Source organism: Arvicanthis niloticus, chromosome 27, assembly GCF_011762505.2.
Source record: "Arvicanthis niloticus isolate mArvNil1 chromosome 27, mArvNil1.pat.X, whole genome shotgun sequence".
Lineage (NCBI taxonomy): Eukaryota > Metazoa > Chordata > Mammalia > Rodentia > Muridae > Arvicanthis > Arvicanthis niloticus.
In genome coordinates, this window is record NC_133435.1 from 23,919,798 (window position 1) to 23,941,739 (window position 21,942).

The window sequence follows — 21,942 nt, forward strand, 5'->3', positions numbered from 1 at the left end:
GTCAAGAAAACCTTCCCAAAGTCATTCGCCATAGTTGCAATTAGGAAACTGGATGCCACTTCAAGTCTTTTGAAGGGAATGACACAAAACTGACCAAGCGTATAAGTAAAATCTCCTCAGAGAGTAGCTAAATGAAGGCTGTGAACTGTCACAGACCCATGTCGTTTCTCTGGTACTCTCCTTCCAGGTATTATGACTTTACTGTGCTTTTTCCTTTGGCTCAGGTTCTTTCTACAAATGCAACATTTGTAGCCAGATGTATCCGTTTTTATTTGAGAAGATACTTTTGCCCATTTCTGATTCTTTTCTTCTCCTAATGCATTTCACCTGGGATTGCTCTAAAGGAAGGGAATGAACAGGATTGTTTAATTTTGTGGGTCATTTCTGGGATTACGGCACTCATGTCTGAAGTTTCAGATATTCCTGGGGTCTTTAGAGATGGCTCAGTCTGCAACAGAATTGCCATACAGCCCAAGAATCTGAGTTTGGATCGCCAACACCCATCTACAATTTGGGTTTGGTAGTGTATGTCAGTAAACCCAGAGCTTGGTGAGGCTGAGCTATGCAGATCTCTGCAGCTCACTGGCTGGCCAGCCTAGATGAATTGATAAGCTCTACATTTAGAGAGACCCCATCCTGAAAGATCTCATGGTGACCAAACAGGAAAACACCTGACCTCTGACTTCTAGATGTACACGAACCAATGTGCATACACACACCCAAGCATACACACACCCAAACGTGTGTGCACCCCAAATATATAAAGACATGTTCTAAATTGCTCTTCCCAGAGTGTGTATGTTGGTGTGTGTGTGTGTGTGTGTGTGTGTGTGTGTGTGTGTGATGGGTGCAAATATGGGCACATGCCTGCCACAGCTCATGTATAGAGGTCAGAGGGCAACTTTCAGAAGTTGGTGCTCTCCCTTCCGCTGTGGGATCTGGGCATTTCCCTCCTCAGTTTGCCAGGCTGGTGCAATGAGAGCTTTGGCCCAGGGAGCTATCTTGCCAACCTGCTGGGATATCTTGGGCTTAGTTAAAGATGTAGCTGTGGTCCTTGAGATGCCCCCACTTGGAGTCTTTGGCAGCTGGAACTCAGACCTTCCTCAGATTCTGACTCCTCAAGTTAGAATAAAGACTGACACTTGAATTCAGTGGTGGGAAGAGGAATCCTGCCACCAGATTTCTGTTTCTTGGGGAAAATCTAATTGCAACTCATGGAATTCAGGGGTCATTTCTACAAGCTGTGTTAGAGGTCTGACCTGGTGCTTTCAGCTAGGGGTAGTTTTGTCCCCAGGAAATGTTTGGAAATGTCTCAAGACAGGCTCATGTGTTACAATTGAGGCTGACAAAGGGATATTATTGGCCCCAGGGAAATAGAATTCAGAAGGGCAGCAGGTCATTTTGTGGAGGGTAACATGCCCCTCTCCTCTCTGCAACAGAGAATCATCTGCCCCTGAATGTTCAAAGACCTGATACAGAAAATCCTGTGGCTTAGCCTCATAGGTGGACAGCAGTCAAGGTCTGAGGGCTAAAGATGAGGTTTGACATCACTCAAGAGTCATTCTCCTTTCTCCCTTCCTCTCCTCGAGGGTCACTTTGTAGTATTATTATATGGAATCTGCTTTCCAAAAGAGACTTCCAGAAGGGGATTGGGGGACATGCCGCTCAGTCACCCCTGTTATCAATCTTGCGTCTATCCTTTGCATGGTCGTTGGACATGTTCTTTCACTATTGGCTACCTCAGAAGAGCAGGCTACCAAGGAGATGCAGTCATTAGATGTAAATCATTAGAAATGTATTAGCTTTGCACTCAAGTAGAGCAGATTACAACCCCTAGCCCCTTGTGTGGCTTAGCAATGGCTACATGTGTGTTTGTGAGATAGTTTAAGAGGAACCACCTTATATGTGAATCCCCACACAACACTGGATCCTAGAAAGCCTTGTAAGTGGCACATCGTGCCAAGAAAATACACATGCCAACAGGTATAGGTGAGAGGTTAGCTGTAGGGACAGTGTGAAAAAAACAGTGGGAGGGAGATGCTGAGTCCGCATCATTATGAAGCTTCTTTCTCTTAGGAAGAGGCTCTACTCCAGACCTCATGCTCACAATGAAAGTCACTTGAAAGACGTTATTATTTGACTCTTGTCTATGAAATGAAGGTGAGATCCATTTCCTCATTTGCCTCTAACACATGGTTTAACCTGGGGATAGTGCCCTTGGAAATGCCAAAGGTAGATACATGTTAATGCAGGGAAATCTGTGGCAATGAGACATAAGGTGGGCTTAGGCCAGCGGCCAAAGCGAAGATGGCGTCCTCCACTCTGGAGATCTCTGATGTATCTGTGCTTTTCTCCCCTACAGGGCACCATTTTTAGCACACTGGCTGGTGAGAAGTCCTCATCCAATTACAAAAAGGTAAGGAATGGGCATGTGAGAACTGCAGCCTCAGAGGACCGACTACCTCAGGATTGCTGGTGTTTAATTGAGAAGCTGTGGTCTCTGAGGGTGGTGATGGCATGTTCTGAACACTTTTTAGGGTATGAGATAGAAGCGTCATCATAAGAACATGGGAGTTGCTGTTTAACAACATTTTGTTATAGAGAAACACCGACTTCGTGTATTTCTATATTGCTATCATCTGATATTTTATTATACAAGATGAGCATGAGAAAGTACAGGTCCATGGTGTGAAGTGAACCGCAGGCTTCTGCGTCTGTGACTGTGCAGGTGTAATGGTTGTAAGACATACTCTCAATAAAGTAGCCAAATGACCTCGTGTTTTGGAAAGTGGTCATGTAACATAAAAGTCTGGTTTAGCCTTACCACAGTCGAGTTTGAGAGAGCTTCTCATGCTTTGCAAAAGGATTAGCTTCACCCACATCTGACAGGTCACGCCTGCAGCCTGCCTGCAATTACGGCATGGCTAATTCCTGGCTTTGAGGGCCAGGGGTCACTTTGATCCACCTCTTTAATCTCCGATTTAACTAGATCCTGTCCTTCTGGTAGAGGAGGAGAAGTGATTTCACAGTCCAGACAACTCAAATAAATCCTTCGCCTCTATCAATTGATAAGGGAAAGCAGGTGCGTGAAGACCTGACTTATGGCTAACGTGTTACTTGACGTTTTGTACGATTTTATATCATGGCCTTTTGTGTGGCGTGATTTCTGTCTTTAGTATTGCTTGGTAAGGAAGTAGGGAGAGGTATTTATCTTTAGAGGGAGAGTGAGGACCCACTCCCTTTTATTACTCTGATAGATTTTTTTAATGATTTATCTTTCCTGAGTTCTGCTGTGTTTGCCTTATTCTCTACAGCAAGTTGTGAACTGCCAGGGATGAGAACCATACATTATTTTTAGAACCACAGATCTCAGTGAACAAAGAGACTTTGGGGGCTTGCTAGGTTCACCTTTTTCCCAGGGTAGGACTAGCTTTGATATTATTTATAGATGGATCTCTGTCCTCTACTGACAGTGATCTTTATGAGCCTGGTTGTTCCCTACAGAGACAAGTCAAAGAATTAGAATCTTTTGGCCTAGCCAGCACCTGCCTCCTATGATGTCTACCTGCTTATTTAAGGGTAGAACAGCTTGTGTGCTTTCTGCTGTATCCCCTCCTATCTCATTTCCAGGCTAATATTTTCATTATCATTCCTGATAGGCCATTGCTATGGTTGATGCCTATGAGCACAGAGAGTGGAGATTTGCTTTTGGAAGGTGCTTCTATTACTTACTACTTACTGTGGGCATCTCACATTGTCATCTGTAAAATGGGACTAGAAATTGTACCAACCGGATACAGTAAATGAAATAATATGTATAAAGCACTTATAAAATGTCTGGCAATACTAGATTTTGCATTAGCTATTGTAGTCATTGATTTTTATAGCAATCTATCTCTTTGGCTTCACCTTTGTTATCAATGCCTAGAATTATGTTTCGTTCTCTAAGTGTGGCATGTTCTCATGGGTGTCCAGGGACTTCTCAGTCTCCCTTCAGCATGCTTGTTATGAACAAGGAAGACATGCGCTGTGATGGGAAGAGCAGTTGTAGGCTTTCTTGAGTGCAGTGCAGACACGGCTCAGTGTAAGATGGAGCTGCTTTCTACTTATAACCACACTCTTCTGATGGCCTTGGGAGTTTGAAATCCTTGATCACACTCTCAAAACACTTTCACCTGAGATGTCAAACATCATCAATTCATGTTTACGTTTATGTATATTATTCTTTCAATGCAAACATAGGCTCTTTTATATAATCCTGCTCCTTGAAAAATGTTGATTTATCAAGTGTATTTTATAATGTCATCTGGTTTATTTATTATTTTGCCTGTTCCTACATTACGTACAAGCATGAATCATTCGCAGGACTATACCCCCACCTATTTCAGTTAACAATTGACCACTGAGTGCCTGTTATATGCGATATTATATGTGCATAGTTTGGTGACCAAGTTACATTAGCACAGGGCCAGGTTTGGGAAAGAAGTGCATATAAATTTGTATGTCAGTTTTGTGTTGCCAGCCATGTCTTACTAAGGATGGTCAGAAGACAGCTGGGCATGCTGACTTATACACCTCAGGAAAGCATCCTGGGCTGGATATGTGAATGTGGGAGCAATAGGCACACAGAGAGTGACTGGAAGAGGGCAAAACATGAGATCACCCCAGGAGTGTGTTGAATTGAAAATAAATGGGTTCAGCAAAGACTATCTAGGGGAATTAACACAGAAGATCTAGAAAACTACCAATTTTGTAGGAAATGGAGAGCCACAGTGGCTGGGAATCACCAGGGAAATGTGATGTGTCAGAAGTCAACTCAGCTAAAAAAAGTTCCAAACAGAACAGGTAGGCTTTCCTCACAAGGTTACTGCTGCTAAGAGGTTAAGTCAAATAATTGCTGTGCAGTATCTGTTGGCTTTGCTAATGCCGTATGCCACACTGATGGTTACCAAGATCAAAAGGATGTACATACAAATCAGGTTGTGGTGGGGATAGGATTGAAAAGGATGAGGAAATAGAAATAGTAAGATAGTCTTTAAAGGGATTTGTTATAGAAAGGATAGAGATGATTTGTTAGACCACACCTCCAAGTAGGTAAGTGTGTGTAAGTGCTGTTAGAGAAGAGAGTGGAAAGGAAAGCGTAAGGCTCTCTGCAAAGAGACTGGGGAAGGTTTTCTGTGTGAGGCTCCTGAGAAGACCAGGGTGTTTGGGATTCTAAGCACAAAATTGAGGGAACAGGAGAGAATACAATTCATCTGGGAAAAGGGAACTAAGAATGCGGTCATGCCATTATACAGTGACGATCAATTTCTTTACTTCTCTATGGGGGTTATTGCTCAGTCTCTTTGAGTCTGTAAAACTATTGTTCATCCACGATGTAGAATAATTAGAAAAACCCAAGATGCTTATTATGTTTTTCTGTTTTACAGATAGGGAAATTAAGAAAGACTTTTGTTTGTTATTAATGCCAAGGCATAATAATTTTCTATTTTAAAAAATCTTACGTGTATTAGTGTTTTGCCTGCATGTGTGTGTGTGCACTGTGTGTGTGCCTGATGCCCACAGATGTCAGAGGAGAGTGCCAGGTCCCCCGAGACTGCAGTTACAGAGGACTAGGGTATGAGCCACTGTGTGGGTGCTGGGAAGTGAACCTGAGTCCTCTGCAGAAGAAGGAAATGCTCTTAACTGCTGAGCCATCTCTGTAGCCTCATGACGTACTGCTCTACAGTAATTGTCTTGCCTATAGATCTATTTTGAATCTATAGTAATACCATTCCATTCATGTGATCAACAATCTCAATCTTGTATGGTCAAAACCTATTATAAGATCACTCACTAATAGATCTCAAATAGTCAAATTCCTTCTGAGTCCAAGCTGCTGGCTGACTGGAGGTCTTTCCTATGCTGGTGCTCCAGAGCCTACGCCCAAATATAACCACATGTTCCACATCCCGAACATTCTTCCTTAATGCCATCTCCCCAGTTCATAGCTTCATCATGCCAGGCCCAGGGTCACACCTGCTTTCTGCCTTCATTTCTCATATCCAGGTATTGTCAGAGCGTATAAATACCACACTGAAACATCACCAGAACCTGTCTGTCCCTGACCTTACTTCTTCATTCTTCCTTGGAGGGATTGTGACAACTCTCTCCTCAGTCTTTCCTTGTGCCAAGTTTTCCTTTCTCCGTCCATTTTTCAACCTATTAGCATTATGTCCCAAGATAGCAAGTAACAAATGCAGCTCACAACAGCCAAGTGACGTAATCCATTATCATGCATAATTAATAGACTCTAGTAAAGACATAAAAATAACAGCATTTAAAACTCTAGCAGATTTCAGTGTTATTCATTATAAAACCCACCCCACCTGGCCAGGGAATCATTTCTGTCTCTACTGTTCGAAGTCACTGTTCTTCAGGAGAGGTTACTCATCTCTTCAAGGTCCCTTCACTATGTTCCATGAGATGGCTGGAGTAGTGGACGCCTGGCGCACACTGCTCCTCAATGTGAACTCTGAGAACTCTGTGTTGCTTCTTTCTGAGTAGGTTTCTCTCCCTTCTGTCTTTCTTGGAAGCGTTGCATCTCCATGGACAGACCCCTTCCTATCATGCCTTCCGTGACTTGGTGCTCTTGATTTATTCAGGTGTGCTGGTTAGTTTCATTGCTAAGTTGACAGGACCAAGAGTCACCTGCAAAGAGGGAACCTCAAGTGAGTAATTGCCCAGTGTGGACTGGCTGCTGGTCATTGGTCAGTCTGTAAGATTGTCTTAACTGACTATTTATATATGGGAGGGGCTAGATCTCTGTGGGCGGCTCATTCCCTAGGCAGGTGGGGCTGTCTAAAAAAAGCTAGCTGGGCATAAGTCAATGAGTGAGCTGGTAAGAAGCATTCTTTTATAGTTTCCGCTTCAGTTCCTGCCCTGACTTTACTCAGTGGTGAACTATGACCTGGAAGCATAAGTCAAGTAACCCCTTGCTCCCTAAGTTGATTTTGGTCAGAGTGTTCTTATCACAGCGAGAGTGAAAACAAGCCAGGACATAGGAAAGAGTAGAGCTTTTATCTCTTGGCTACTTAACATTTTATAGTTAGTCTTAATATAGGTTGACTATGTATTTCAGCTTTTAAAAAATAAGTTTTGGCCGGGTGGTGGTGGCGCACACCTTTAATCCCAGCACTTGGGAGGCAGAGGCAGGCGGATTTCTGAGTTCGAGGCCAGCCTGGTCTACAGAGTGAGTTCCAGGACAGCCAGGACTACACAGAGAAACCCTGTCTCGAAAAACAAAAGAAAACAAACAAAAAAAAAATTTTAAACATAAAAATTCCCTCTATGTTTCACGGATATCTGAAGCACATAGCCTGAAGGAAGTTTTAGTCTTGTCACATGAAGTCAGAGGTGGAATTCTCCTCCTGAAGTCACACAGTATTCAGAATGTTTCTAGACTTCAGGTTTTGAGATCCGAGATAATAAAACTGTGCAATTTCTACCATCATGCTGCCTGTCAAATGCTTCCCGTGTTCCTAGCTTTCCTCTGAAAGCTTTGTGCTTTACACGGATTATCTCACTTGGTTATTGTAACTGCTCTTTGAAGAAAGTACTCCATTACTGTTTTATAGACATACAAACCAAGGCCCGGAGGCACAGAGGAGCTTGCATGAGATCCTTCTAGTAGAAGGTGTTAGAGTCTGGATCCAGCAGTCTGGCGCCTGTACAGTATAGCTCTTGATTTTTTTTTTTTTTGCGACTTTCTTCCCCCTCTGGCTTTTAAAGACTTAATGGGTCCCACCTCCTCCAAGCTATTAGCTCTTGGAGAGAAACAATGGCTGGTTCTGTTAGGAATAGTCAAACAATAGCTGTGAGGTAGCAAAGACTCAGGAAAGTTTATTTAGCAAATGGAATCACCTCATACATGCCTATCGAACAGCGTGAGATCATTCTAGGACTGTATGGTTCTAACAAGCAAGCTATTTACTCCCCCCCACCCCCCCTTTTTTTTTTACTGGAGTTGAAAAAAGAATATTTATATTCAGGTTTTATTTATGAAGGTCATTTTTTTTTCCACTAAAATAAGATGCTAACCAGTAGGTAGACTGGTGTGCTTAGGTGGGTCAAAATGGGAAGTTCCCCCAAGGTCTGCCCATCCCACATCATGTTGTGGTGTTGTAAGAGCTTTTGTTTCCTTAGTGTTAATGCAGAAAACCTAGAAATGTCTCGGGGGGAAAGTACATGTGTTTGTCCACTTACTGTGGATTAACGATTGCTGTACTGCCTACTATAAGGAACTTTTTATTGCTGATTGTGAAAAGAAACCCCAAATGTGCTAACACATAAAATAACTCACCCTAGGACACGTCTCAAGCTCAAGTCAGCCTGCAGGACAGGCCTAACTCATACCCACTTGCCTTTTCCCTTGACAACATCTCCTTCCTATGCTGTTTCACCAAAGTCAACATCCACAGGGTGTGCGTTGGGTGACAAGTGCCAGAGATAGGTCCCCAAGGGGGCTTCTTGGCATATTGTACCACCAAGCATTGGTTATATATTTGTGTTTTGATCTTTTACATCTCTCAGTGAAAGATATTTGGATGCAGTCATTTTTGACTCAGTACTTTTTTGTGAGGTGGGGCGTTCAGGCACAGTGCTATTTAACTTATAGCAGTGAGTCTGAGAGTAATGTACAAGAAAGATATACTTAACCATCATTCCTAGGCTCATTCTTTTCCCTGTGGCTTTCACCCTGGACAGATCATAGAAAGTCTAGAAATGATGGACAGGTATGGGTGACAGACAGGGCAAGGGTCAGGGATAAAGGAGTCAAAGGAGTAACTTGAAGACAGAGATCTTTGTCTTACAAATTACTTAGAAACGAAAAACAGTGATTTTTTTTCCAAGTTAGTCCTGAAGCTACTCTGTCCTGTTTGGTTTCTATCTATATGGAATACCCTAGAGCCCCATCCAGAATCCTTGCCTAGAGCCACAACACTAGGATTCTCAGGTTAGAACTTTGCTTTTGAAATTCAGAGAGTGGGCCTACAGAGACAGCTCAGTGGTTAAGAGCACTGGCTGTCCTTTCAGAGGACTTCCAGATCCTGCATGGCTGTTCACGGAATTCCAGGGGATGCAACTGCTCTCCGGGCCTCTGTGGGCACTGAACACATGTGGTGCGCAGACACACATGCAAACAAAATGCCATACTTGTTAAATTAATAAATAAAATAAATGTTTAAAATAAACAAAAATTCAGAAAACATTTTGGTGGTTTGTGATATATCCCTGTTTGTTTTTATTTCTTCTTTGCATGTTTCTGTACTTCTGGTGTTTAACTTATGGAAGTGATCATTTTAAAAGACAGTATAGAAACTTTCGATATAAAACTTAGTTTAATAGATAAGTTAGAAAACTATGTTATATAAAACAGTATCTTATCTGTTTTGGGCTTGGATGGTGACACATTCCTTTAATCCCAGCACTTATGAAGCAGAGACAGTTATGTCCCTGTGAGTTAAAGGTCAGCCAGGGCTACACAGTGATTGCCTGTCTCAAAATAAAAACAACAAAAACAAAATTAAAACTCCAAGAGTATTGATTTGGGCATATGTGATAATATAAAGGAAATCCATTTCTTGGTAGTGGTAATTTTGTTTCTTGAAGGAGAGACTTTGACTTAGGACCCTTCTCCTGTCATTAAACGCATGTAAGTATACAAAGAATGTGTCCATGTGGTTTCTGAGCTCACTGGATGAAGCTTTACCTCTAATGCAAAGATGTGATGTCTAAGTACATTGAGGTGACTAAAGAATGCACAATGTGATGGTTACTGGAAGCTTAAGCTTTTCATCAATACAGATGAACGGGTCCCTAGGCAACTTAACTGACAGTTAAGATAGTGAATCCCACTTGATTCACCAACCTTTGAAACTGCATTGGGTCTATCTTTCTTTTTCTGTTATTCATTTATTTTTAAATTTTGAGATTATAATATAAGGACACTTCTCCCTTTCCTTTCCCCAAACTCTCCCATATTCTCACCTTGCTCTTCCAGATTCATGAAACTATTTTTTCATAAATTGTTATTGCATACTTACATGCATTTACATATATATTACTAAATATAACAGTCTGTATGTTAGTTATATACATGTTTTTAGAGCTGACTATTTGGCATTGGATAAGCATTCAGTGTACTGTTCATTGGGAGGGTAATCTCTCCTACTCTCAGCGTCCGTTGAGACCTGTTGTGCATGGTTAAGGCTTTCCCCAGCTACTTTGGCATGTCTATTGGCGTGGTTCTTGTTCAGCTCATGCTTTGGCAGATATGTTGATGAGACTTTATGGATAAAGTTTCTAACATTACTAGGAGTCACAGCCTTACAGCAACTTCCTTGATCTTTTGGCGACAACATCTTTTGACCTGGTAATAGATCTATTTGGTGCTGGTAAAGTTATGGTTACTGGAGAACCTACAACCACTACTTTACGAAACCAGCTTAATTCCTAACAACAGCTTAAACATTCATCCTTATGCCGACAGGTAAGTTTAGTCTTCATTCTTTGTCAAGGAAACTTCTCTTTGCAGCAACCAGAGATGACCTCAGAAAAACCGCAGCCAATCAAAATGCAGAGCTATGAACCCAGGCCCACTGGATACATCTACACATACTTTCTTGTATCCAATTCAGGGAGTGTTGCAGAAGAGGTGGGAGAAGACTGTTGGGAGCAACACAGGGGCACAGCAAGGTTTAAGTGATCTGGTCTGGAGAATAGGAAAAGGGGGTCTTTAGGGAGGGAGAGGGATGAAAATACAGAAGGAGGACTGGGGAGAGCAAATTAACAGTAAGGATGCCTGAGAAAGCTATAAGGAATATATGTGCTTGTAATGGTTTGGATATGCATGGCCCAGGGAGTGGCACTAAGAGGTGTGGCCCTGTTGGAGTAGGTGTGTCACTGTGGGCATGGGCTTTAAGATCCTCATCCTAATTGCCTGGAAGTCAGTATTCTGCTAGCAGCCTTCGGATGAAAATGTAGAACTCTCAGCTCTTCCTGTACCACGCCTACCTGGAAGCTGCCATGTTCCCACCTTGATGATAATGGACTGAACCTCTGAACTTGTAAGCCAGCCACAATTAAATGTTGTCCTTTATAAGGCTTACCTTGGTAATGATGTTTGTTCACAGCAACAAAACCCTAACTAAGACAGAAGTGCTACTAAATATTTGCAAAAAAAGCAAAACCAACCAAACAAAAAACCCCAGACACCAAACAATAATAACAACAAAACCCCAAAAGCAAACAAAACCTCAAACCTCTACAATACACACAATTCTGTGCATAAATATGTATAAACAGTTTAAACTTTTTTTTATCTGGGCTAACAATGCTCCCTCCAAGAGCAAAAGACCACCTAACAAAAACCCTCAATATTAGACATGAGAAGGTCTCCCTTGAGTTGCCCGGCACTGTCCAAGAGACTCCCATAACACAGGGCCAATTACCATTGCCCTTGGTTTGCCCTCAGAAGAAGAAGGCAATTTCCGATTGCTGAAGACACCACACACTTCAGAAGAGAACTCCGAGCTTAAACTGACCTGAATTCATGACCGAGTAGTAGCTTTTGTGGTACCTGAAGGTGCCATGCAAGCTTCCAAAGCAGAGAAGCAACCAACAGTCTTGTGTAACCATGATGCTGTGAACCTCAACAGTGGCCAGCATGGCCACAGCAGGAAAGCGCAGTAGTATCTCCCTGGCATATATACAATGTCTGGCTGGTACCACTGAATTCTACAAGCTGGCTGGATAGATTCTCACGACTCCCAGCTTCTTGGCAGAATTCTCAGGCTCATAGGTCATGATGACTTCTTCCCATGCCCTGAGAGAGGGCACAGAGATGAAGTCAGCCTCATCAGGATCTTGGAAATTCTTTAGATCCCTTTTGGGATGACATAGTACCATGTTCTGGAGCAGCCACAGCAAGGGATGCCATCCAAGTACATTCAGATGTTTACTTTAAAAGTAGTGTTTTGGGAAGCCTCGCTTGCTTTTGATAGAACGCTGGCTTTGCAGCGTTGTAGGGCTCTCTCCTGGGAACAGATTGATGTGTGCACATTCTCAAAGTTCTCATCCCTTCCACACATGTGAACACAGGTCCCCAGTTTATAGGAATTAGCTTTATGTCGGGCGGTGGTGGCACATGCCTTTAATCCCAGCACTTGGGAGGCAGAGGTAAGTGGATTTCTGAGTTTGAGGCCAGCCTGGTCTACAGAGTGAGTCCAGGACAGCCAGGGCTACACAGAGAAACCCTGTCTCAAAAAACCAAAAAAAAAAGGAATTAGGTTTGTTTTGCTGTTGAACAAAGGGCAGCTACTATGGCCTCCCTCCTGTGCGTATTCCTCCCCACCTCTCTCTTTCCTCACCCACTCAGCCAGAAGGTGTTCCTGGCACTTGCTTGCAGTGTCTAGGATAAGAAAACTGGGTCTGGATTCTATGTGTCCTCCTTTCAGGTCTCACAGCCTGGTTTTAGTTTCTGTCGTTGAGGGTGATTGTCTCCTTTGATTTTACGTTTCACTCTCTCGAGGGAGGAAGGCAGTGGTTCTAAGAAGCTCAGCTCTAGAATTCCCACCCACAGTCCTAGAGTTCTGCCTCTTTTGTAGCTTCTCAAGTGCCTCACTGTCTCTTCTGTTAACGGAGGGAAATAGCAATGCCCGCTCACAGAACGGTTGTAAGGATTGACTACGTGAATCTGTGTAAAATTTTTATAGTAGCATCTTTGTGAGTAGGGGCTATTATTAGTCAGCTGCTGAGCCTGCTGGGAATAATTTGAGCCTTGTGAGCTCCGACTCTGACTTTTTCTCTTTGCTCTAGAAGAGCAAGAATATCAGTGGAAGTGCTAACAACCAACCTGGCCAACGTTAGCATTTGGGGAAAAAAAAAAGCCAGCCACAGTGGAGCTGGAGAAACTCTCATATGGGCATCTAGTTGTTAACTGTCCCAATTCCTATTAATCAGCATATGTATTCGGGTTCAGTTTTGCTGTCAGTTCATCTCTGTAGAAGGGAAGCGTTTCTTAACAAATGATGCATAAAACTTCCTAATGGGAGAGGGTTGTACTTTTCTACATCTTCAGCACTGGTTACACTTCTGAGCACAGAGCAGACGTTTCAACACTTGCTAATTCATAACTATCCATAGCATGATTGTTTCAAAGGTCTGTAGACACTGAACTGAATAAGATGCGGAAGAAGAAGTCCATTCTTTCTCTGTCTGTCAGAACCTAGAACATTCAGAGTCAGGATGCTCTTATCTGATTAGAGAGATAGAAGCAATGATGAAATAAATATCTGTCTCCCTCAAATAAATATTGATTGATTGCTCTTCTAAATGTTGATCCTTCTAGTGTTCTCCTATGTTGAGAAGACTCACTTGCTCTTATAGTCTTGGTTAAGTAGAGTCAATACTATGTTCTGGTGTGGGCTCTTCTCCTCATGGAAAGGAGGCCTTTTGGTGAGTGGTGGAACTGGCCTGGTAATGTGAGACGCTAATGGAGCATGGAGTTCCAGCGCACAAGCCATGCAGACAATTGCAAAGGGTGCATTGGTGACTCCCTCAATGTTTCCTACCACATCCCTTTGCCAAGAATACTTTAGTCTTAAGCTCCTGAAGATGAGATTTCTGAAAGGAAGGGTTCACCTATGCTAGATCAAACCAGCGAGTTACGGTTTACAGGATTAAAATTGCTCATAGAAAATAGTCTCGTGATCCACAGAACAGCATTGTGTGTTTTTTAAAGCGTTTCTGACGCCAGAAATGACTCAAAGAGTAAACCTCGACCATGCATTTGCCATTTAATGATAGTAAGTTTCATGTGGTGTCATCAGAAGCACATGAGCAGCAGTACTCGGTGTGTGAGCATTTTCTTGGGCGAGGCCCGTTTGCTCGGTACTCACTGACAGTACTGGAGGACAGCCATTCCTCCAGCCTGGCAGCTGTTGTCACCATCATCTCAGGATAAGCAGCAAGTTAAGCCTGAGGATTTTATGATGCGCTCACCATGGGCAACGGCAACCTTGCTGATAGGAGGAAGGCAGTTAAGGGCAAACGCCACGGATGCTGCCTCCGATTCCCTAAAGCTTTAATTGTTGTGCCGCAGCTGCATGGAAACAAGTTTCAAGGTGATGACCTTTGCAGCCAGTGCTTCAGACATAGCTGCCTGTATAATATGGAAACGGTGGTAGTTAGCAGTGTGCCCCCTGCCCCCTTATAATACCTGATACAAGAAGCATGGGGTTTTGTTGAGGCAGTCCCCAACTGCCAGAATGACTTCAGGGTGGCAGATAGGAAGGCGTGCTGACTATGCTGGCACTGAGTGTGAATAGGGCGGCTAATAATTGTGCAGTAGTGTTTTGCAGGTGACGGCTGCACATTGTACTGTGTTTAGTCGAATAATTGCTAGCTCGATTTCATGTGTTTCTTCATCAGGCACTAAAGATATTACGGTGACCCTGTGGCTGAAAATGTATTCCCTTTGTGACAAGAGTTTTTCTTCTAGGTTGCTGTATTGTCATTGAGCCCCAAGGGTATTAGCAAAAGTCTTTCTCTGCTCCTCTCTTCTTCCTCTCTCTCCCCCTCTTTTCTTCCCTTCCTCATTATTTTCTAAAATATCCTATAGCCAAAACAAGGCTTTAGTTATTTGGTACGTACACACACACACACACACACACACACACACACACACACTTAATTCTCCATGATGCACTTTTTTAATCTTGTTTTTCTAGTCTGCAGCAAAGTACCCTGGCTGTGAGAAGCAGCAGGAAAGATTAAGCCATGAATCAGCATGAAGAATGGGGAAGACTTTGTGTAAATTGGATCTCTTCACTGGTTTGCAAGTCTTTTGACAAAAGTGGTGTAGTCAGAATACTTAATTTACCTCAATTAAGAATGATCGCTCTGGCTATTGTTGCTCAGGATGGGAACAAGTTACTCTACAATTGAGCTAATTGCAACCTCTGATTTGGCTCCTCGCTCTGTGCATTCCCTTTTGTTTATGTAAATGATCTGCACTGTATGGGCAGAAGCGATGTGTCCCCCCACCCCCCTTCTTTCTGTGTTGATTGTTTTCCTTTATTTTAATTCTACACTTTGGTGATTGCTCTAATCTCCTAAATCATTGCTCAAGTCAACCACAAAAAAAAAAAAAAAAAAAAAAAAAAAAAAAAAAAAAAAAAAAAAAAAAAAGGCAGCTGTGTGTGGTGACCTCAAAGCTACTCAATGAAAGAAACCAGTGGCTGCCTGGTGTGGGCCTGTGAGCTCCCCTGCAGGTCCAAGAAGGTGTCAACAAAGCATAGATGGATGTTGGGGGATGGCCATTTCTCGCCTTACTTAAGGGATGTCCTAGAGATGACCTCTAAGTTCATTGTCAGCTCACAAACTCTTTGTTTATATTACATGCTATGACCGAAAATAGTGATGGTAATTGCAGTAATACAAGTAATTTATTCAAGTACCAGCTCAGGCCAATGAATGATAGAGTAGGTAAAATGTCCCTGCTATTTCAAAACGTGTTCTCTCAGTTGCAGATATAGACTTTCTACGTGGCACTGTAGCTGTATCTGGTAATCCTTTATTAATCTCTGATCACTCAGAAAGTTTCATTTGCTTAAAGAGTGGGTGGAAGAGCTGGTTGCACAGATTTTGGGGAGAGAGCATTCCAGGTACAGGGAACAGACAGTGCAAGATGTAGGCTCAAATGTGACAAGAGTATGATGAGGAGGGAAGAGGTTAATGTGGCTGAAAGTAACAGATGAGCATTTATTGAATATTAAATAAATGTAACAGCTATTGAAGGTTTACGTGTGCCAGTGACTCTAATAAACTCTTTGTAGGGATTAATCCATTTAGTCCTCACGATGGACTCATGAGGTACAGTTACCATCTCTATTTCTAGATGAGAAAATAGAGGTGAAGAGAAGTTAATTAACTTGCCTAAGGTCACCCGGTAGAAAGGCACAGAGCAATAGCCTGTCTGTCTGTTGGTGTGGTTCAAGTTGTTTTCTTAACCACTTATAAAGAACATAAGTAGCTTTTGGAGTGCTTCTCACTTACCCTGAACACTATCTCAGGTCAATGTGAGAGTTTTTCATTATTTATTAAACCACGTCATTTGTGAACATGAGTCTTGTTAATATCACTCACAAATTCCTTAGCAAATATATGTAGTATGCCAGTAATTTGAACTCCGTGTCACATTGTTATAAGTGCCATAAACCAACTCCGAGTGACTTAAGGAAAATACCAAATACAAACTGGGCAAAGACCAGGGACAGTTGACTCTGGGCAGGATCACATTCAGATGCTCGAGTGAAGTGATAACTGCTGGCCATCTCTGTTCGTCCTAGCATCTGTTCACACACTTTCAACAACTTTGATTTTATCCTACAACAGGATCCTCCCATGAAGTTGAAAACTGGCTACTGACTGACCAACGTGTAAAAAGTATTTGTCTTCATCTGAATTCAAAGCAAATCCCCAGAATTGACCCTTCCTGACCCGGTGTGGTGGAGTAGCCACCCGTGAATAAATTACAGTGTCTGGAGGATTGAGTGTGTTGACTGAGCAGGCCTGAGCACTGATTAGGGTCACCCAAACTTCTGGGCCAAGAGTATGGAGGGCTGTTCTCCACAGAAAGGTCACAGAAGATGGACAGAAGCTAAGCAGGCTTAAGAACCACTGCCCAGGACTTCACCCACAGCTTGCCTGTCTTATTTCCTTGCTATTTTATGTTTCATTTCCTTTGTCTCTGAACTCTTAGGTTTTCCTCTCACTTTCTTAGTTTTTCTTCTTTTAGTTTATAAGGTAAGAATTTATAGGCATAGAAAAGAATTGCAGGGCGTATTGAGAAAGAGGAGAGAGAGAATAATTTCTGAATAAAAGCTAAAGGATTTTTATAAACATTTATGTTCCATTTCATGACAACACCTTTCAGACCTCTCATAGAGAACGGACCTTTGTTTTGGAAAATTTATATAAAATATTTAATGTACATTGACTCATATACCATGGGCTTTCAAATAATGATGATAAATTAGGTAATGGGCCACTGATGGCTCATTGAGAATAAGGGATTGGTGTAATAATATCTACAGAAAATGAGCCACAGTGGGTTAGTTTAGCACTGTCAGAATCCTGTCAATAACAATGACAATAACAATAGCAATAACAATAGTATCATAACAGCAGAAGCTCCTGACACCACAGGGGCATTGCTAATTAAACTATTTATTTCGTTAGAAAAATGTGGAGTGTTAGGTGTAGATTTTGTGACATTTCATGAAGTTCAAACATAAGTATCCCCAGCTCTGCCTTCCCTATGGACGAGGGATAGCTCTAGATCTTGTTGCCAAATTTTCATGCAACCTGCTTTTGACAGTCTACATTTTACTCCTACCCAGCTCAAGCAGAGTTAAGTGTCAGACTAGGCAAATTCAGCTTGGCACCTGAAGCCTGCTTATATTTATGGGGATTATAGCTGCTTGAATACATTTATTTCAAGGATTAACAAAAAGATTTAGTTCCCTGGCATTTTGTTATTACTGTGGCTTTGAATACAAAGCATTCATTGTGTTGGGGAAACAGTCCATTCTGGCTCCGTAAGTAGATACAGCTATCCACCAGGCACCTCTGCACTGTAATCTCTGGCCTGCGAAGGATCCTTTTCTTTGTTCTCCTGCCTTTTCTGAAAAACTTCTCAGTTTCTTTGTTCCTATCTTGTCAGTGCCAGTTCTATCCTTTTACCATATTTAAGGTAACAAGGTATCGAGGACAAACTGTTTCCACCTTCCTAGCCTGCCACAGACCAGTAACATTTATTCAACTCTTTAGACCCTGGCAGAGAAGATGGTTTGATTCACCTAGACTCAGTTAGTTAATTATTCAAGGTCTTAGAAGATAATTTGAGAGGCAAAGCCAAAGGAACTCCCGTTACAAGTTAGCTAATGATTCAGTGTTGGAGAGAGAAAACACTATACCAGGGTAAGAAAATCCCCAAAGGGTAAAGTTCTGTGACACATACAAAGTAAATGCTCTGCTAGCAGAGAGTAGGTTGCCGATGCTCCTCTTTGGGAGAGCCGCTAACTCATCTTCTTGCCCTAATGCGTCTCTGGGTTTCTGAATAGATTCTGTCTGCACAGTTCCCAAAGGCTATTTCTGTTCTGACTCAGTGGCTCAAGGTCGTTTCTGTCTACCTCACGGGGGTGGGGGTTGGGGGAATGACACGGACTCATTTCTGACATACCACAAAGAACCAGCAACTCTGTCCTGCCCCGTTTTGGGTTGAGCCTAAATGTAATGATCTCCTTTAAAACCACAAACCATGCAGCCCTGTGGATCTGCCTGCGTATGTTGAAAAAAAAATGAGGCTGTCGGTGTGGAATTGCAAGATAAGCAGAGAGCCCAGTAAATGACTCAGTGGGAGTTTCCCTCAAGGGAAGGATAAAGAAAAGAGTACACTGTGCTTTGGCAAAGGAACCTGGTACTTAATATGATTATTGCAACTCCAGGCACTTGCTTTCTCCCACCGGGGAGATCAAACGCGATGAAGGCAGAGCTGCCTTTCCAAAGCCTCCATGAGCTCAAGCATCCAACCGAGATGTCAAAATGCCCTATCCTAAAGAAAGGCCTTTAATTAATTAGTGCTTGAGCTGGCAGCTGGCCACAAAACACCTGAACGCGGTAGCCTGTGGGAAGAAGGGCGGAGGGCCTGTGCCAGCAACCTGCTGCTTTCCCCAAAGCCACTGCCAGCGTCCACCTGTCTTGGCGTGAGAGACAGGTGCTGCATCCTCCCAACGAAGGCCTTTCAAGTGGTGTTCTTTGGAGGAAGCTTCCTGGCAGAAGCTGTCGTGCTGATTTAGAGATGAGACAAGGATGAGAGGGCAAGTGCTTTTTCCCTTTTCTGTTAGGAAGCCATGAAAGTCGGCACTCGGAGCAGGCGGAACACACCGGAACAAAGGCCGCCTCCTTGGCTGAACTTGACCGCGCCATTCCACGCTGCTCTGGAAGTTGCAAGGAGACCTGGAGGTCCTCTAACATTATCAGGGTGATCTGGTATTTTGAGAGGCCATTCCTTCTGTCACTCTCTAAGGTGATTTGCCTGGTGTCTCAGAGAGAGCCCCCTCTTTCAGGTTTATATGTTTCCCATGTATGCCCACCTACCACCTTCTGCCCAGGTTGCTACAAGGAATCCCTTTGAAAGACTGGCCTGGAAAGGAAAGGTGTGCGCTCTTTTTTCCAGGGATGTCCTGCGCAGGAGCTATGTGATTGAATGAGGAGCGACCATACAGCGTTTGTTCCACCCTAGGACAGCTGCTTCTTTTACTCTTAGTCTATAGTTACACTGACACATTAGCATACAAATACTGTGTGTGTGTGCGTGTGTGTGCGTGTGTGTGCGTGTGTGTGTATGTGAGAACATGTTTGTGTATGTGCACATCTACATGTAGGTGTGCAAGCGATGTGCAGATGCATGTGTGTGAAGGCCAGAGGCTGTCGTCAGATGTGTTTTAAATTGTTTACCATATTATTATTTTTGAGACAGGGCCTCCCCTTGAACCTGAAATTCATGAATTCTACTAGACTAGCGGGTTAGCCAACCCCAGGGACCCTCCTGTTTCTGCCTCCCCAGTGCCAGGATTGCAGTGTGCACTGCCTGTGCTTTATGTGGGTGCTGGTATCAAACTGGGTCCTTATGGTTGTGCTCTAAGCTTTACTACTGAGCTATCTCTACAGCCCTGGGAACTCTTTATTATGCCCATAAAAACACCCCTCTTAGCTTTCTAAAGTACTTTAAAGGCTTTTAAACTCCCAAAGAGTGTGATATAATGTACTTCCCCATCTCCATCAGAGTTGTTAGTTATGAATCTACTGGTGAACACAGGCTTTGTAATAGTCATTAAATCTGGAGCATTGGGTGGTACAATTCCCAGTTCACTTGTAGCCATCGGACGGCTCTGAAGCAGAACTGTCCATAGAAGTGTCTCCTCTAGCACTCATTAGTGGTGCTGGGTCAGGTGGTAGCCTTGTGTGAGACACTTCTTCCATTTGTAAATAGAGAGCATGGCAACAGATATCATGAGTTGGTATGCAGTCACTGATGCTGAACCCGAGTGCCAGGGCCACGTGAGAGTCTCTACATTGTTTTTGGATGGAGCTTCCATTGGTCCAGAGGCAGGTCTACTCATCCTCTCCATGGCAAATTACCAGCCTGCACCCAGTGGCCAGGCAGAAACGGGATAGCCATATTCCTTTCAGAAAGGGAGGCTGGGACAGTCAGGCAGTTGCCGTCTGCACAGCACAGCACGGCCTTGGACCTTTTGTTCCTGGATGATTCCTCTGCCACTGAAGTCCCTTTGATACCTTTGTCTCCATAAGAAGGGCTTTAGAAATCAGTTATTGTAGGGGCTGAAGAGGTGGTTCAGTGGCTAAGTGTGAGTGCTGCTCCTGAAGAAGACCCATGTTTGGTTCTCAGTACCCATGGGCAGATCACAACTGCCTTTAACTCCAGCTTCAGGGATTGTATATTCTGCCCTCTGAGGTACCTGAACACACATTCTCCCTCTCCCTCTCCCTCTCCCTCTCCCTCTCCCTCTCCCTCTCCCTCTCCCTCTCCCTCTCCCTCTCCCTCTCCCTCTCCCTCTCCCTCTCCCTCTCCCTCTCCCTCTCCCTCTCCCTCTCCCTCTCCCTCTCCCTCTCCCTCTCCCTCTCCCTCTCCCTCTCCCTCTCCCTCTCCCTCTCCCTCTCCCTCTCCCTCTCCCTCTCCCTCTCCCTCTCCTCCCTCTCCCTCTCCCTCTCCCTCTCCTCCCTCTCCCTCTCCTTCTCCCTCTCCTCCCTCTCCCTCCCCCCTCCCCCTCCCTCTCCCTCTCCTTCTCACTCTCCTCCCTCCCCCTCCCCCTCCCCCTCCCCCTCCCCCTCCCCCTCTCCCTCCCCCTCTCCCTCCCCCTCTCCCCCTACCCCTCCTTCTCCCTTTCCTCTCCCCCGTGTCTCTTTCTCTCTCTCTCTCTCTCTCTCTCTCTCTCTCTCTCTCTCTCTCTCTCACACACACACAAAACATACACACAAACACTACTACTAATAATTTTTAACAAATTAAACATTATTTTGGAGTAAAGCTACATTGCTACCCTACCATTTGCTCATCAAATGGCCATAGATGTTTAATCCAAGGTTTTGTAACTAAGAAGGCAGTTCTTAACTTGTGGGTTGTGACCCCTTTAGGGTCACATATAAGATATCCTGCCTATCAGATATTTGCAGGTATGAAGTAGCAACAAGATAGTTTTATGGTTGACGGTCACCACAACACGAGGAACTGTGTTAAAGGGTTGCAGCATTAGGAAGGCTGAGAACCACGGCTCTAAGGTTGGCTAGCTTTTTTTCTGTTTGATTTCTAATCCATTCCATGTACTAATAAGTACATTCATAATTTGTTCATTAAAAAAATTTATAGCCTTTTGTTTTTTAAAATGAGACAGAGCTTCCATACAGAAATGCTTAGATCTTTAGTAACCCAGCTCAGTGCTCTGTGTATATTGCTGTGTGCCCACTGTCTGTGGAGTGATACAAATCTTCCAAAGCTCATTGGTGGACTCCTGCCTGCCACTGAGTAGGACAGCCATTTTCAGACTTTTATCACTGTTATCTAGCTTTGAACCATACATAAATGGGATCATGTCATTATCTGTTGGTTTTGCCTTGTTTTGTTTAACGTTATGTCCCTGAGAGTCACTGGTGAAATTCCCTGTTCAATAGTCTAAGAACATAATAGCTTGTTAATCAAGTCAACTGTTAATGTACTGTTCACTCACATGTGTGGATGAGTGGGTGCAGGTATGTGCATGGGTGTGCATGGGTGTGCGCGTGAGTGTGCACATGTGCAAGTCAGAGGACAACCCTAGG

At 43.5% G+C, this 21,942-nt stretch overlaps 1 long non-coding RNA gene across 1 annotated transcript in view; it reads left to right on the top strand.

Annotated features, from left to right (window-relative positions):
* The window catches only part of LOC143439597 (uncharacterized), a 321,175-nt gene that overhangs the window by 168,771 nt on the left and 130,462 nt on the right, over positions 1 to 21,942 (top strand). Inside the window, exon 2 of the long non-coding RNA XR_013107741.1 lies at positions 2,363 to 2,416. This is a non-coding gene — a long non-coding RNA (uncharacterized LOC143439597). The remainder of the gene's footprint in view (positions 1 to 2,362; positions 2,417 to 21,942) is intronic.